The following is a 16,474-nucleotide window of genomic DNA, read 5'->3' as shown; positions in this document are numbered from 1 at the left end:
GCGTGTCAATCACCGCCACCGTCCGCACGCGAGCTGCGCGGCCATTGAATTCGGAGGGAGCCTCGAAAATCCGCCTTTTGTGTGCCCAGTCTTATTTGCATTTCCTTAAAAAATAAAAAGAGGAGAGAAGTCGGCCATTGTGGCCACATCCGTCCCCGTGATTTGCCAGAAGCTACTGTCGCCCAAAGTTTCTAGTGCGAGGTGTTGCTTGGAAGATACTCCTTTTCGCTCACGATTACAAGGTGATCTGTCCTTTTGTCGTTTCCGTAAGTGGCGGTCGAGAGGAGGTTCACAACCACCCATCCTCGAACTTGATGCCGTGGTTTGGATTACATGGTTCCCCAGAGTCCCGCACAACCCGGCCCACCTCTTGCATGCTGAACTTGCGTGCCATCATACTGCGCCATAAGTGCTGCTTAACCCAATTAAATAGTAATTCACTGGTGAACATCTCAACAAAAGGGGCAGCAGGTGGCGCCGTGGTTAGGGCTAATGGAATCTGAAGGTTTTTGTTTCAAATCCCACTCATACGCCTCATAAAGAAGGTTCTCAATAACTCCTTGAATAGCCTGTGATATAAATGGGTAAATCACTGGAACGTTGCTGTTCTTGCCCTGCGAGTTGGTCTTGACAAAAGTGTCAGCTAAATTAAAGTTAATAACAAAAAAGCCTGAGCGTACGTTGACCTTAGAAGTTGTCTAGCGTAAGTATAGCCTGTGCAGTAAGAGAACAGGTAATGAGATATGAAACGTGACGCCCTTTACTCTATGTATTGAATTCTTTATGATGGACTGATCAAAAAAAGTGTGTAGTTTTGCTAACTGAGCTGTTATCGTTCTGCATCAACACAACTGCACTGCCATCTGGTAGACCGCTCAGAATCCCAACAAGGGCGAGCAAATGTGGGACAAACCCACTAAAACAAATGGTTAACCACTCATGAATACATTTAACACAACAAGAGCATGGGGAAAACTTTAGGAGCATTGCATAACTGAAGAAACGTCCCCCGAAACACACCCTCCCGTCTTCCAGTCCATTTGCAGCATTATCTAAAGAGACAGCTTCTTTGTGTTTAGTTCCCTGCAATCTGTGCTGCCCACCCCACCAGATTTCTAATGATTTTTTTTTGGATGATTTAAGAGTCTCTGTCACCCCTCATTCTTCCATTGCTCAGCAGCCTTTTGCATAATATTTCCCTTTGTTAATGGTGTTTGGTCACAAAGCAAGAAAATGTAACAATCCACATATGGGGTCACTATGTTGAGCCAAAAAACATGGGAACATTAAAATAAAGCAGGTTACATTAAACCTCCTTCTGTTATTTGTCCCCACTATTGCAAACAGAAATAAAATGACTCAGATATAAAAAGGTTTTGTGTAATAAACTAGGCTCACTAAGTTTGTTGTGATCACACAAGGCTAAATATTGTTGCGTGGTATTTGACATTTTATTGCAATTACGAAGCATTCCACTCAGTAAAGGTATAGCAATTACAAAATAAAATGCCACCAATTTTTGTTTCGTAGAAACTCTACAGGTTTCTTCTATTTGTGGATGGGATAACACACACACACACACACACACACACATATATGAGTTAAAGTTCAAAAGTTTGGAGTCACCCAGAAATTTTAATATTTTTAATAGAAATTAATACTCTTATTCACCAATGTTGCATTAAATTCAAAGCAATAGTTAATATATTGACAAGATTATAACATTATTTTTTTCTCATATAACTGTTATATGCATCAAAGCTTGCATTCATCAAAGAATCCTCTATTGTGCTGACCAGTCCATCAAAGACAGTACACCGACTTCCTATTTCTTCACCAAACAGGGTTTGCAAAAACTTAAGAATATGTTTTGGATCGTTGTCCTGCTGCATGATGAAATATGCACCAGTCAAGTGCTGACCACTGGTGATCGCATGATGTACTGAATATCTGACACCATGAATCTGTTATGTCAGACTTTCTGATTTTCTGAGAACTATGGTTTAATGTCAGAAGTACACTTTGGTGTCCAGACATGTGGCTTTGCATCATGTGTTTTAACCTGCATGCATTGATTTCTTTGCCTGTCTATTATGCTGGCATATGAATTTTGCTTTCATGCACTACTACTGTTAAAACAAGTAAGTAATTTAAATGTTGTTATTTATCTACATTTTTTATCCTACTAACAACAATCTTCCTTGGATTTTGACTTCAGAATGTAACAGGTTGGAATGCCATTTCTGTTGTAATGGTCTATGGTGATTGCAAGTTTTTCCTTATTACATCAGTGCTATGTAAGCCAAAATCCCCAGTGACCCCTTTCATGTTGTCGTTTCAATATAGCCTGTTGCTTCTTTAAAACATTAGCCCATTTCATATAACCCGTAATGAGGCTTCATGGTGTTGATTTCTGAAGACCTTAACTGCTGCTTAAAACTTATTCTTGGAAAACCAATGACCTTCTAAGTAATCATAGTTTTCTTTTTTTTGCTTTGTCTTCTCTTTCACCTTCAGAAGCACCATGTGGGATATACCAGCATAATTTGTTTAATAGGAAAAAAAGTTTGACCTTGGATGTTTCTACACATCCCTTTATAAGAAAAAAGGAGAACTACCAGAAATGATCATAACTCATAACTGATCACGGGTACATTTTAAGGTTTAGTAGTATGCACAGATTGTCTCTACACCATGCTGAGTCAGTATATATGTGATCCAGCAAAACATTATATACCTTATGTTGGACCAGTCCATTTATCAGAAGACTGACACACTGCCAGTAAACCATAACACATGCCTGCTCACAAAGCAATCTGGATGACACAAAACACAGAAAGTACATACATACATCAAATACATAAAAAAAAAAAACAATTTGGGAAAAAAAAAACAAAAAAAACATGACCCTGCCTAGTACAAGTGAGTGAGTAAGTGAGGGAAAAACATAAAAATGTTATAAATCTTTGGGGATGCACATTTCTATACTGATAACAGTTAAAATGAGGAATGAAAAGTTTATGCTTGTAGCCACATGGTAAATTTTAATACATAATTCTCTTTGAATTGTAACCAATCTTACAAGAAAATTTTATATGATAGAAAAATAAGGCACAATCAATGTGTCAAAAAAATCTCTCTGTGTCAATGTTTGAAGAAAAACAGTTTCCCAAGAGTGTAAATAATTGCTCTTTGAAAATAATAAACACATAGAGTGAAATGCTTAATAAAACAATTCTTTTCAAGTTTTCTAATAAATATTTAAAGCTTTGCCCTTGATTGTTTACTTCTGTCAGTGAAATCACTAAAAAGATTTGGAGACACACTTATCAAAGTAACTTTTCTGAGAGCTTGGCAGCAAATCCCAGTAGAAAACAGTTATTTTAAGGGAGCATAAAGACTTAAGGTAACACAAAGGGTGTTCAATTTAGTTTTTATAAATGCATTGATAAATACTACAGTGATGTTAAAACTTAGATTGACCAAACATTGCCCAGAAAACAAGTGTAGACATTTACTGTTAAAAAATTGTGATTTCATTGAAAGTGTCTGGCTATTGAATCCAGGACAAAAGAAGGTATCACATGTGTTTATATGCAATGTTTCATGGATTTTCCCTAACGTGGGAAAGAAAATCACTTAATTATTATGCTGCCATTGTGTTATATCATTTGGCTCAGATCTGTGTCTCAGACATCTCTTATTGATGTGTCTCTGAATAACTAAACAAATAAGACAGACAGACAAAAGAAAGAGTGAAAGAAATAAAACTATGAACGCACAAAAGAGCTTTATTTTTTCAGCATAGTGAGACAAAGTGAATTACGGATGAAAATTCAACCTGCCACAGTGGATCCATTGCTCTTACTCCCTGCCTGATCAATCTTTTTTCCTCTGACAGGACCTGTATTAGTGATATCTCATTATGAGGAGTTCACATGAAGAAAATGATCACTTCATTAAATGTAAGTAGCTTGCAAAACATTTCATATGTGTCATGGGCAAAATGAAAAAATTATTCAGTACTTTAAGAATGTTATAAGGTAACTGAAGGATTACCGCTTACCTAACTTGTCTGCTGCCTCTTTCCTAAACATTTACATTTATTCATTTAGCAGATGCTTTTTTCCTAAGCGACGCACATCTCATAAGAAAAAACAATTCGTGCATTACATTAAGAGAAAGAGACATAGCTGCAGATGTGTGATTCTCCAGTACAGTTTGTTTACTTCACTATATGCAGCGACGTTCATCGCATGTTTTTTGGGACACATATAAACATTTACATTACATTGCAGGAGTGTTTTGTAAAAGATTGATCCGAGCATGATCATGAACATGTATACCTTACAGGCATGAACATTTATACCTTAAATGAACTTAAGAGGAGGGGGGCGCGGTGGTGCAGTGGGTTGGACCGGGTCCTGCTCTCCAGTGGGTCTGGGGTTCGAGTCCCGCTTGGGGTGCCTTGCGATGGACTGGCGTCCCGTCCTGGGTGTGTCCCCTCTCCCTCCAGCCTTACGCCCTGTGTTGCCAGGTTAGGCTCTGGCTCCCTGTGACCCCGAATGGGACAAGCGGTTAGGAAAATGTGTGTGTGTGTGTGTGTGTGTGTGAACTTAAGAGATCATGGGCGAAGTGAGTCCAGAAGAGATGAGTTTAAAGACCCTTTTTCAATGTGGACAAAGATTCAGCAGTTCTGAGTGAGAGGGGGAGCTCGTTCCACCACGCTGAAGCCAGAACCGAGAACCTCCGTGCTTTACCTTTCGTGCGTGGGACCACCAAGCGGGCAGATGTGGAAGAGCGCAGCAGTCTGGAGTCAAAGCAGTCAAAGCAAAGGAGTGAAAGTTGTAATATTCAGCACTGGAGCAGCAGGTGTTTTTTTTCTTAGCAGTGCTATTACAGTTTGAAAGAACATAGCTGATCAATTAGTTACATTTAAAAAGAATATCTGATTTGCTGCGATTATTGAAACATAGCCAACCAGTGAGATCAAATGGTTGCCAATAAATGTGATTTTGAGATCTGTTTTTCATCGGTTGCTAATCAAATGTTATTGGTGGTTAAGTAACGGTGATATACAACTGTGCACAGTCTTTATTTTTTCTAACTAAAGTTGTAGGATTTCTTTTTTTTTTTTGCCCTACTGTAAAGCAGCTGAGATACTTTTGGCTTTCAGCCTGAGATGGGAAAGCCCAAGTGCATGCTGGTCTGACACATCTGAAGCTCTTTCACTGACAGAGTCTAGAGTTTCAAAGGAATGGCCTGTAGAAGGCTTGGTATGAGGACAGGAACCATTCATACTGAACGCAACAATCTGACTGATGATTAGGTACTGATGACAGTCTGTAGGTACAGGGCTCCCCAGCCAAGCTTTGCTTTTAGTTCAAGAGCAGGGTCTGAAACTATTCAGAATGGGAAATGACTGCTGGCAGCGCAGGGGCACTATGCAAAACCTTGGGAGGGGTTGAAAATCAGATTGCCAGGTGCATGCCAGATGAGAAGTAACTGAAAGGCCAGCCAGAAGGGAGTCAGAAGAAAGAGATGAAGAGAACCTGAACTACAATCTAGGATGAGTGGAGTGGACAGAACCTTTAGATGGTGCAGGTAACCAGATGTAACCAAGTGCTCTGGACACTCCTTTTAAGAGCTCTGAGAAGATGAGATGGTCATGTGTAGGCTGAAGATGGGTCTACTCTTTCAGTTCATGCTGTGCTCTATTCTCTACCTTTGTGAATGACTCCTCATTCTCAGCGACAGTAACGTCTCTTCATCTGGTTCACTCTGCTAAAGGATAATAAGATCATATCACCTAGGCTACGATAATGAATGAACAAACTGCATGAGGATAATCTTCACTGAAACCACAGTAAAAAGCAAATTAAATTCACAGCTCTCATTTAATCATACCTTGGAAAAATGCCATTGAAACAATATAAACTGAATGTGTAAATTAAGAGACTCAATCCCTGTCTACTAACAACAAGCCATGAGAGGCAGATGGCTGCAGACAATCAGGTTAGGTTCTCATGTCATGAAACTCCCGCAGAAGTCAAACTGAAAGCTATGTCTTGAGGGGCAGAAAATCCTGAAATTACCATAACTGAGATGTCAATAGAGGGGATAATTAACAGTGTTCACACAGTGCCTTGTCAGTCTTCCTTGTGTGAATAATGTTTGCAATTGTAAGAGATCAAAGCCACAAGCCAATACATTTGTCCATAAGGTATTATGATGGAAGAATTGAACCCTTAAAGTTTAAAGACCATAGGTGAGGGTAGGGACGTAGACCGACCAGTAAAAAGAGAGCTTTGCCTTGTGGCTCAGCTCCCTCTTCACCACTACAGTCCGGTACAGCAACTGCATTACTGCTCCCACTGCTCCCAGTCTGCGGTCGATTTCATGCTCCTTTCTTCCCTCACTTGTGAACAAGACCCCAAGATCCTTAAACTCCTTCATGTGTGCAAAAGTTTTAAGCACTTGGTTAGGGAAAAGAGCTGTAAAGTGAGAATGCTTCCAAAAATAATGCTCTGAATTAATAAACTTCCTACAAAGCTTAGTAACCATCCATTGTCAACAACCTCTTGGCCCGGACAGGGTTGTAGTGTATTTGGCTGGGTCCTGCTCTCTCGTGGGTCTGAGGGTGCCTTGCAATGGACTTGCGTCCTGTCTGGGGTGTGTCCCCTCCCCCCTCCAGCCTTCTGCCTTGTGTTGCTGGATTAGGCTCCGGTTCGCTGCGACCCTGCTTGGGATCAATGGTCGCAGACAGTGTGCATGTGTATACTTTCTTTCTTTAATGACACACACAACCCTTACTGTAAGGAATGCTTGGGAACCTGAAATATGCTGTTTCCCATTGACAGTACTGAAGATGAGGGGGGCGCGGTGGCACGGTGGGTTGGACCAGGGTCCTGCTCTCCAGTGGGTCTGGGGTTCGAGTCCCGCTTGGGGTGCCTTGCGACGGACTGGCGTCCCGTCCTGGGTGTGTCCCCTCCCCCTCTGGCCTTACGCCCTGTGTTGCCGGGTAGGCTCCGGTTCCCCGCGACCCCATATGGGATGAGCGGTTCAGAAAATGTGTGTGTGTGTGTGTGTGTGTGTGTATTGAAGAAGACAGTAAATAACCATTGAAAACAAATATTTTTGTGAAACATCTAAGTGCCTAAGACTTTTGTACAGTAGTGTTTATGTATACATATATATATATATATATATATATAAACATTATATATGTGCAATATATAGATGCAAATATGTATGTATATAGATACATATATACATATACCATATATACAGTATATACACTATGACTATATGTAAATATGCATGCACATATTTTGAAAAAAAAAATTGTTGGAATCGCTACTGTACCATAAGTCCCTTGTTATGAATTATGAATTAATTATGAATGAACAGCTATTTTTTTCATCAACAACGTCTATGTCTTTGGGAAATGTAAAACACGATGCCATAATTTCATTTTTTATTAAAATGGCCTATTCACAATAATTGCAGTATGGCTAACATTCACACCATCATTTTTAGACTTATAGGCAAATATTTACAGTTATTGCTCAGCTGAAAGTATCAAGTTATAATTTTCAGAACCATATCTGTACAATGGACCTCTTGTTGGAATTGTTCCATGCTTCTTCCAAATGATGTACATTGACCTGAATACATTTTTTTTGTCTAATTTACTACCTTGTAGCTCAGAGAAACGTGGCAGACGTGTTACACATTGATGGTCCATGAATAATAGTCCATTTATGAACTTCATTGAGTCAGTGAAATGTGTAATCGGGCCTTCATAACAAGCAGGATGAAAACCTAAATTATTTAATGAGCCAAGACTAACATGATAAAGACAATTATTTATGATTCTAGTGTGTTTTAGACAAAAGATGTCATGGGTGTTCTCACTAACTGCAATACAAAAGGCGCTCACAGTAAGACACCCATTATTACCGAAACTCTGAAAGGAAAAGCGTGTAGGTAGCCTTTTAACCAAGGCCTTTAAATTCAGCAGCCAGTCTCTGCACTGTGTAATGGCACCTTGCTAAGTTTAAACAGACATATCAAAGTCTGTAGGTAACCTTTTAACTGAGACCTCAAAATTCAGGATCCAGTCCCAACATAATGTATTTGTCACCTTAATAAGTTTGAATAGGGATATAAAAGCCACACAGCAACTGGTAGATTCAATATATTTATTTTTACGAAAGTCATTAAATTTAAAATTTTAGTGAAAGGTTCTCTCTATAGGTGCTGGGTTGTAAGTAGACTCATCCCAGATCTCTATGAGGTAAAACACATGCTGGGTTGTTTCATATTACTATGACTACTCTGTGTGTTTTACAATTATGTGCCAGATTATTGCCCTTGCAGCTTTTTTCAGAGCCATTCACGAAGCGGTTAGACAAATTACTGCACTATTTACATTGTTTTCAATGGTCCAGTATATAAAAGCAATACTAATATGTACATAAATACAATACTAGTCACCTTAGTGAATAAAGTGTGTGTGCTGATAACACTACATAGAGTTCATTTGAAGTGGCTTTGGAGAAAAGCGTCTGCTAAATAAAGAAATATATCAATGTATATGTAATTATCCAGTAAGATGGGATCAAGTAACTTACCATGAATTCTGCCCAATATTGACCTCTGGGTTACTTTTGCATTGGCACTTTTTCAGTGTTGGGTGGCTGAAAAGAAAGATTAAGGCACCAAAAGATACCACAGTAGCCCCTCATGCTAAGCATTTGCCTGACAAAACAAAAGTATGATCTGTTTTTTGAAAGTAATGTCATTATTTTTACTCTGGCACATGGCAACTGTATTCAGTATTTATGTAGTTAATGGGGTCTCTTTTAAAAACTGAGCAGCAAGGCTGTCATTTTCTGTTTGTACATCAAAACGTGGATTTCCACATTTATGGTGACACGTTTAATTCTATTCTGTTCCATTGTAGCAGCGACATATTAACACAATACTTACGCATTTCTCTACATGTGCGAACACTATACATGTATGAACAACAGTTCCCCATATGTCAAAAAGGCACATTTCAAATTTTTTGTCTTCTGTGTAACTGGATTCTAAAAATGAAGTGAATGTACATCTGACATCTGCTATGGTGGAACAATTTGCACTGTTGACTTAACTGAGTTGTGTTCTGTTTTCTGTATTATTCTTATTTTCAGCAGATGGCTTCTACAGTGACCTTCTGCATAGATATGGTATTTCATATCTACAAAGATGTCGAAAATAAAGATAAAGCAAGTTCAGTAGCCAGCAGAAGGATGCTATGAAATCCCTTATTTTGCAAATGCTAATTAAAAGTGTCCCGTCTTTGAGAGGAAATAACAAAAGCTGTAGCTACACTGCCAGAGTTGACTTAGTTTGGGATTCTCGACATGGTTCTCCCAGCCCGTAGGAAACAGCTTAAGAAACAACACAGCTGAACAGCTGGTGTGAATTCTTTGTTCATCGGAGACCAGACACTTGTTTGGGTTGCGACTGCGGACCTTGCTGCCAGCTCCATTTTGCCTCTCCGAGGACCAGACTGAACTGCTTATTTGCTTGATTCCTGATTTGGCGTGATGTATAGGCTATGCTGCATTCCATAAAAAAACATGCATAATGAATCATTCAAGAAGCCTAGATATTGACATGTCAGTCCTGGAAAGTGGAACAGAAAAGTTACACTGGCGAATGCGGGACGTATGGGAACACAAAGCAGAGCTGTTCCACTGCTTTGTGAAAATGATATGTGGTAGACTTTAATCCACTGTGTCCTTGGCTAAAAACTGAATAAATTTCCTCATTATGATTAATATTTCAATGGCTGGGTCTGCTCTGATGAAGTGTTACAGGGCAGCAGTCTACCTTCATCAGGAGAGGGCATTGAGCATAAATACTTAATGGCACTTATCATGAACATATGCATCCGTGGGCCAAGTCCACTGGAATTTTACACTTGATATAATTGGTTGGAAAGGCTTTAGACCTTCTCTACAGTGATAGTGGAAATTCTTGGCATGCATATCTGAGAATCATTAAATTTCTTTCCTTTCTGTACCACAGCTCCTAGCGTGGGTTGCTGTTTAGATGTAAGGGTCAAGGTTTGAACCGACTCTCCTCATGTTGCTTTCCCAGCTACATTCTGGTTTCACCTGTCACCAGGTACGTTCAGAAACCGTTTTATTGCCATTCCAGGTAGTAATTTCAAATAAAAGCACGGCAACGACTGGAAAAAACTGAGAGCCATACAGCAATGAGTGTAATTTCCTCTTTGATGGAGAGGAAGATTGAGAAAGAGGAATGTAATGTGAAGTTTTTACTGTTGACTGACTCTGACTGAAGAGTATGTGATAAACACAGGAGCTCCATATGCAGAAGCTGTCACCAGCTGGGCTGCTGCAATTGTGTTCGGCTTTCTTTCTAAATATGACTGTGCCTGTTATTGTCCAAGGCCAAATCTCAAGGTGTCCGCTCTTTATTGGTAATTCCATGGAATTCCAAGTGGAACGAACCTATTTTTTGTTTGTCTTGAGCACATGGTGCACTTCTCAGGAGCGTCTTGCCAACGAGCGGTGAAGCTAAATTGGTGTTCCCTCATTGCCCCCCCAACCACCCCCACCCTCCACCCCCACTCCTTTCCCGCAAGCTGTAGCCGGGGCACGTGAAGGGAATGAGAGGGGGAAAGGACAAAGATGAGCTCATTTATCAAGGACAGGCAGAGGAGAGCTTGGAGTGACACTTCAGCAGAGAAAAAAAAGTTTGAGCCTAGAAGTTTTCCTCTTCAAGATGAATGGGCTTAGTCAAGAAAGCGCTAGGAGGAAATACAAAGGGTGGGGGGTGGAGGGGGGGGGGGCTTCAGGCTTTTCCTGTGGGGTTGAATAGGGAAAGAAAATCCTACGGCTATGTAGGGTGGGTGGGCGGGGTTTGTGTCTGATTAGTCCCTGGGCCAGTTATGTTCAGGGTTTACTGCTCAAACATTGATACATCGATTTCCCTCCATTCTCTCCCTTGGAATCCTTTGAACTACAGAAGACAATTACTTCCTCCACAGCCTTTCCCTCCCTTTTAAAATCTCAAGAATTTTCCTCTAGTTAGAATGAATAAATTCTCTAGTTAGAATTAATGAAAAATAGATAACAGTATGATCGGACAAAGCTGCATTTTTTTTCCCCTTTTTTTTTAATCTTTACAGTTTATCTGCCAGCAGAGAGCTCAGTGTGAGGGAAGATTTGTGGATGGCAGTAAAGGACAAAAACATAAAAAGCTACTAGAATACATGCCCTCTCTGTGGGGGAAATACAGCTGAACATGTGACACTAGAAGTGTAGCAATGCATTTTCAAATTCAGACTTCCATCGCCTTGCACCCCCCCCAAAAAAAAAAACAAGGCCGGCTGACCAAAGGAAATTTTGAAAGCTTTCATATGGGTAAGGTGGTAAAAGGATAGCCTTAAACATTAATAAGGACTCACATTCAAATTCCAGTAGTATTGTCCTAAAGCATGTCAGGGAGAGTGGAAAAATAGAGCAAAAGAAAGATGTTTTCATACCGTTTAGCATGAAAACCTGGAAGTGAGATGTATTCTTAGAAATGATGTTTGCAGCTTGAAGCAGTAATAATTTCACCTTGGGACAGGTTAAACTTTCAAGTTCTTGCAAAGGCTTTAAAACACAGGGGACGCGTAATAAGAACATTAAGCACAATCGCTAAAACTTTTCTTTTTAAAATGCAAAGGGAAACAAGTGCATGGGATTGTGGTGATTGCCTATCTCAGAGGCACACATAGCAGAGTGCACTTTTCTTAGAAGTACGGTAAGAAGAGAAAAGCGTAAGCCTAAACAAAGGCGCGCCGGTGGAGCGGGCGTTGATGTACAAAGCTGGAAGTGTCGTTAAGTTCACAATTTAGAAGTCGGCATTTTAAAAATTAACAACGGGGTGATCCGCTTTCCCCGCTCTTCTGAAAAAAACATGGCCAACATGTAGCAATCTCTCAAAAGATGTTAATATGCTAGCTGGTAAATGACTAATGTGCCTTGGAATACACTCCACCTGTTCTGTGCTGTCATCCACATTTAAATGCACTGAAAGAGTGATGAAAAAAAGGGCCTCTTTTTTAGCCCGGGTTTTGACAAGGACGCTGATATAAATAGGGATGCTGAAAGCAAGGCGACGAAGTGGCATCAGTTCCAAGCAAAGCGTGCAAATGGTAATCGCGCCTGACGCTCAGCCTACTCAGCCTACGGTGCAGGACAGGTGTAATTAATATTTCCGTAAGCTTCTGTGTTTGCTTATTCAAACAGAGCACTTTCATTATTTAATTTCCATGTCCAAAGTTTTTATCCTTTACTATGTCTTACGTGAACTTGACAGTATGGGGCTATTAATTTTATGTTATTTCAGTCTTTAGAATGGCTGTCAAATGGCTGTCTTCATTGGTACATACATACAGGGAACGGCAAAAACTTTAAGGAAATGATCTGTGTTCTCATGGGCATACGGTGTGTCTCAGATGTGTAGCTGGTGGCACAGCGGTTTAAGACAATCTTGCACACTCCGTTCGAAATGAGATACAGGGTGATTTGAGTTCCCATTAAAAACACAACAAAGCATAATATGTTTCTGCCTTCATTACTCAGTAAAATTATATTAATATGCTGCTCTTTAACAAATACTTTACTTGGGTATAATTACATATAGAAATAATCTCAGTTGTCCGTGAGAGCAACTGAAGACTGAAACACGCTTGACAAAACGTTTTAGGCCTTTGTCGAAGGCAGCTTAAAATGTCAGCATTGTATACCAAGCTCCTTGCAATTTTTCATCCGTTTATACAGCGCAGTAATTTTCACTGGAGCAATTCAGGGTAAGTATTATGTTCAAGGGTGCTGTAGATGCATTCCTGTACCTTGAGACAACATGGATTGAAAACGGTGTATACTTTTGGCATGTTATTGAGGCAAAAAACTGAGAAACCATTTGGCGAAACAGGATAGGGGGTATGGGCTGAGTCTAAAACTGACCCTGTTTTGACCTTGCATAAAATCTACATAATGAACTGTCGGTGCAAAACAGCACAAACGCACCGTCTGAAACCATTTATCCCAGTTGGGGTTGCGGCGAACCGGAGCCCAACCTGGCAACACAGGGCGCAAGACTGGAGGGGGAGGGGACACACCTAGGACAGGATGCCAGTCAGTCGCAGGGCACTCCAAGCAGGAATCGAACCCCAGACCCTCCAGAGGGCAGGATCCGGCTAAGGCCACGACATCACCATGCACCCCAGCACAAAGCACACAGTCTAAAAATACCACAGAACATCATACACAAATTCAAAATCGTGGTCCTTTACAGTTTTGGAACCGCAATAAACTGGATATTTATTAGAGAAGTTATGGAACAGTGCAACAGGGAACCAAAGCATTTTATTACCATTCCATCTAAATCTTAATTTATTACCGAGTTTGTCAGTACTCTGCACTGCCACTTAGATACAAGTCTTAAAGGTGGCCATAAAGCATAATAGAAATTTTGCACACGCTTGTGTGTGTGTGTGTGTGTGTGACGGAGGGATCCAGCTGAGACAGGTAGGCGGATGTGCACTGAGAGGCCAGTTCTCAGAAGGCGAGTGGCGTGCTGCCATTGTCGTTGAGAACACAAAGGTGGAATTGTGCCGCTCTTGTTTACAGACACCGCTACCTCTGGTTCTCTCAGCAGGGGCACAATAGCCTTTCTAGGTGCTGTGATTCCAGTGGGGTGGTCACGAAGAACCCCCCCCCCACACACACACACACACACACATACCCCTGGCAACAAATTGCTTGTGAATCTTACGCTGAAGGTAAATGTGTTAAGCTGAGCGCAACACATCTTTTCTGGAGGGCTCAACGGGTGACCCCGGGCACAACTCCCCCAGCCACCTCCTTCCACCGCCAGCATGGATGGTGGGAGGTCCAGGGACGCTCTTTCGCAGAGCTCACAAAGCAGCGGGGCCGTCAAAGGAACAGCATTCTTAGGCAGCCACACAGAACCGAGAGAGAGGAGCGGCCCCCTGCTAAATCATCATTGTAAAGTCATTAGAATCCTGGCAGGGAAAGGGGCACAGATTGCGCAGGGAGGACACAAAACCCCCTATTTTGCGCCGCACAATGACACCAATGAACTGGAAGAGAAGGGGTGGGGCCGGCCACCACATTTCCTGCGCCTCGTCCCAAGAGCGCCTCGCCTCCTTCCCCTTCTCCTCCTTCTTCTCACCCCTGACATTTATTTGCCACTGTTTTGCTCACATTTTATTCACGTGTTGTTAACCATTGTGTGGACTCTGCAACATTTTATCTGTCTGACCCTCACCCCGGCCATATGTTGGAGTGTTGGTGGGAGGAGCAAGGCATCTGGAGCCTGACGGCACCCTGGTACTGTACAGCGTGTCTGAATGACGCTCACATTGTTCTCACATAACCTACTGCCCGTAACTTTTCTGCAAGCTGTGATGATGCTCTTTCTTTCGGGAGGCACATCTTTATCCAGCTGCAAGACTGACAACAAACATATGGACATTTTAGATTATCATTAAGTAATAGTCAAAGTGTGCAGAAGATTTCCCCCCTTCCTAATATAAAGGGGTTAATTCATTCGAAGTAACTACCCTGTCTATCAGTTTTTTTTTTTTTTTTTTGCCGTGAGGGATCACATCACACACACACACACACACACATTGTCAGAACCGCTTGTCCCATACGGGGTCACGGGGAACCGGAGCCTACCCGGTAACACAGGGCGTAAGGCCAGAGGGGGAGGGGACACACCCAGGACGGGACGCCAGTCCGTCGCAAGGCACCCCAAGCGGGACTTGAACCCCAGACCCACCGGACAGCAGGACTGAGGTCCAACCCACTGCGCCACCGCACCCCGGATCACATCACTCTTATTAAAAAAAGAGAACTGGTTCTCGGACAAAAACATGTTGTTTTGTACTTTTACATGCTACAGTCAATATGTTCTAAGACTGGCCACTGTGCAATACTACTCTGGTTCTAAATGACAGGTTTCACATGGCCCAGTAGTGCCAAATTCCAATCTTCTTTCAGTTTATCTTAGTCTAGTTTTATAGCCCAGCTCCTTATGCACTTTGTTTTCAACTCCTTCAGGGGACAGTTTGTTAATTTGGCTCACGGTAATTCGTAATATATACTATTAAAGTTCAACGACCACTGTCTGCATTTTTCAGTTTGCAAAACGTGCGGACACTACGCTATTCGAGATGCTGTGTAGTGTTACTAACAAACTGTAGATGTCTACGTTTATTAATTTAGCTGCTTTAGTTCAAATGTTTTACATTAGCTGATCTTTGTTCAATCACTAGATTAAATCTTTATTTACACTAGTGATCCCTTTTTCCTGGGTAATTCGGTTGGTAATTCATTACATTTAGCCAGAGAAAAGTCAGTCTGAGAGAGAAAAAAAGGCCTTTTTTGTTTGAAGCAACACATGTGTATCGCTGTGATACAAGCAAAAATCTGGTAGAAACATTGATGCTGCAGCAGAAAATAAAAAGCCTGTTGTATGAAAACGTGTATATATTTTCATAAGTCATCTTGTGGTTTTTTTAAAAAAAAAATGTTGTAAGGAACCTTGTTATATAAGGGGTGAACGTGGAGGGAAAGGCCCAAAGCAATAATCGACAATGTATAGAGCTGCTGCGCAGCGGTCGAGGTCAAAGGACCATCGCTACAGACACGAGACACAGTCCAAGCATACGGAATGTTCCTTTGATTTAAAAAAAGAAAAAAAAAAAAAGGCGTCCGTTCACTTGGTGTTAGTCTGAAATGTGCTGAGCCACAGAGTGCTTCCACAGAACTCATGGTTCACTGCTGCTGGTCACTGTCTGTCTGCACCAGGAATTCACAGTTCAGAGCACCCGACGAGATGGGAAGAGCCAGCCTATCTGTGGCACCGCACGCACGTAGGCCTTTTCACAGGACATCGCCAAATCGTGTTGGCGGGAGAGGAAATGAGCTGGCATGGCCCGATGAAGAATTCATCCGCACGTTTCCCGGAGAGCTCGAGAGCATGGAGACTCCTTAAGAAGTTGTCGCCTGCTCTGCAACAATGTGACATATTTCGTCATACATCGGGACCGATTCCGTGTTTTGGCAACCAAATAAAAATCATCTTAATTTCTACAGAAAGAACAATTTCCGTATGGAGACTGCGGGGGTGATAAGCAAATCAGCGATTGAGAAAGAAAGCCTTCATGCTACACTGGTCCCAATGAGCTTTTAAAAATGATCTTAAAAAACAAGTCAAGATTTTTCGCCCCCTTTAAGGGGATTTCACTGCAGTAGCTTGAAAACACAATTAGGTCTGAAGAGTGGCATGTGACTGGAGGTGAAGAGGAGAGCGGAACGCGCCAGGCAGTGGCGGAGAGCGAGCGTGGAGTGGAACGGAGGGAGTGATG

The sequence above is a fragment of the Scleropages formosus genome, chromosome 14, assembly GCF_900964775.1.
Source record: "Scleropages formosus chromosome 14, fSclFor1.1, whole genome shotgun sequence".
Classification (NCBI taxonomy): Eukaryota; Metazoa; Chordata; class Actinopteri; order Osteoglossiformes; family Osteoglossidae; genus Scleropages; species Scleropages formosus.
This window is presented reverse-complemented; position numbering follows the sequence as displayed.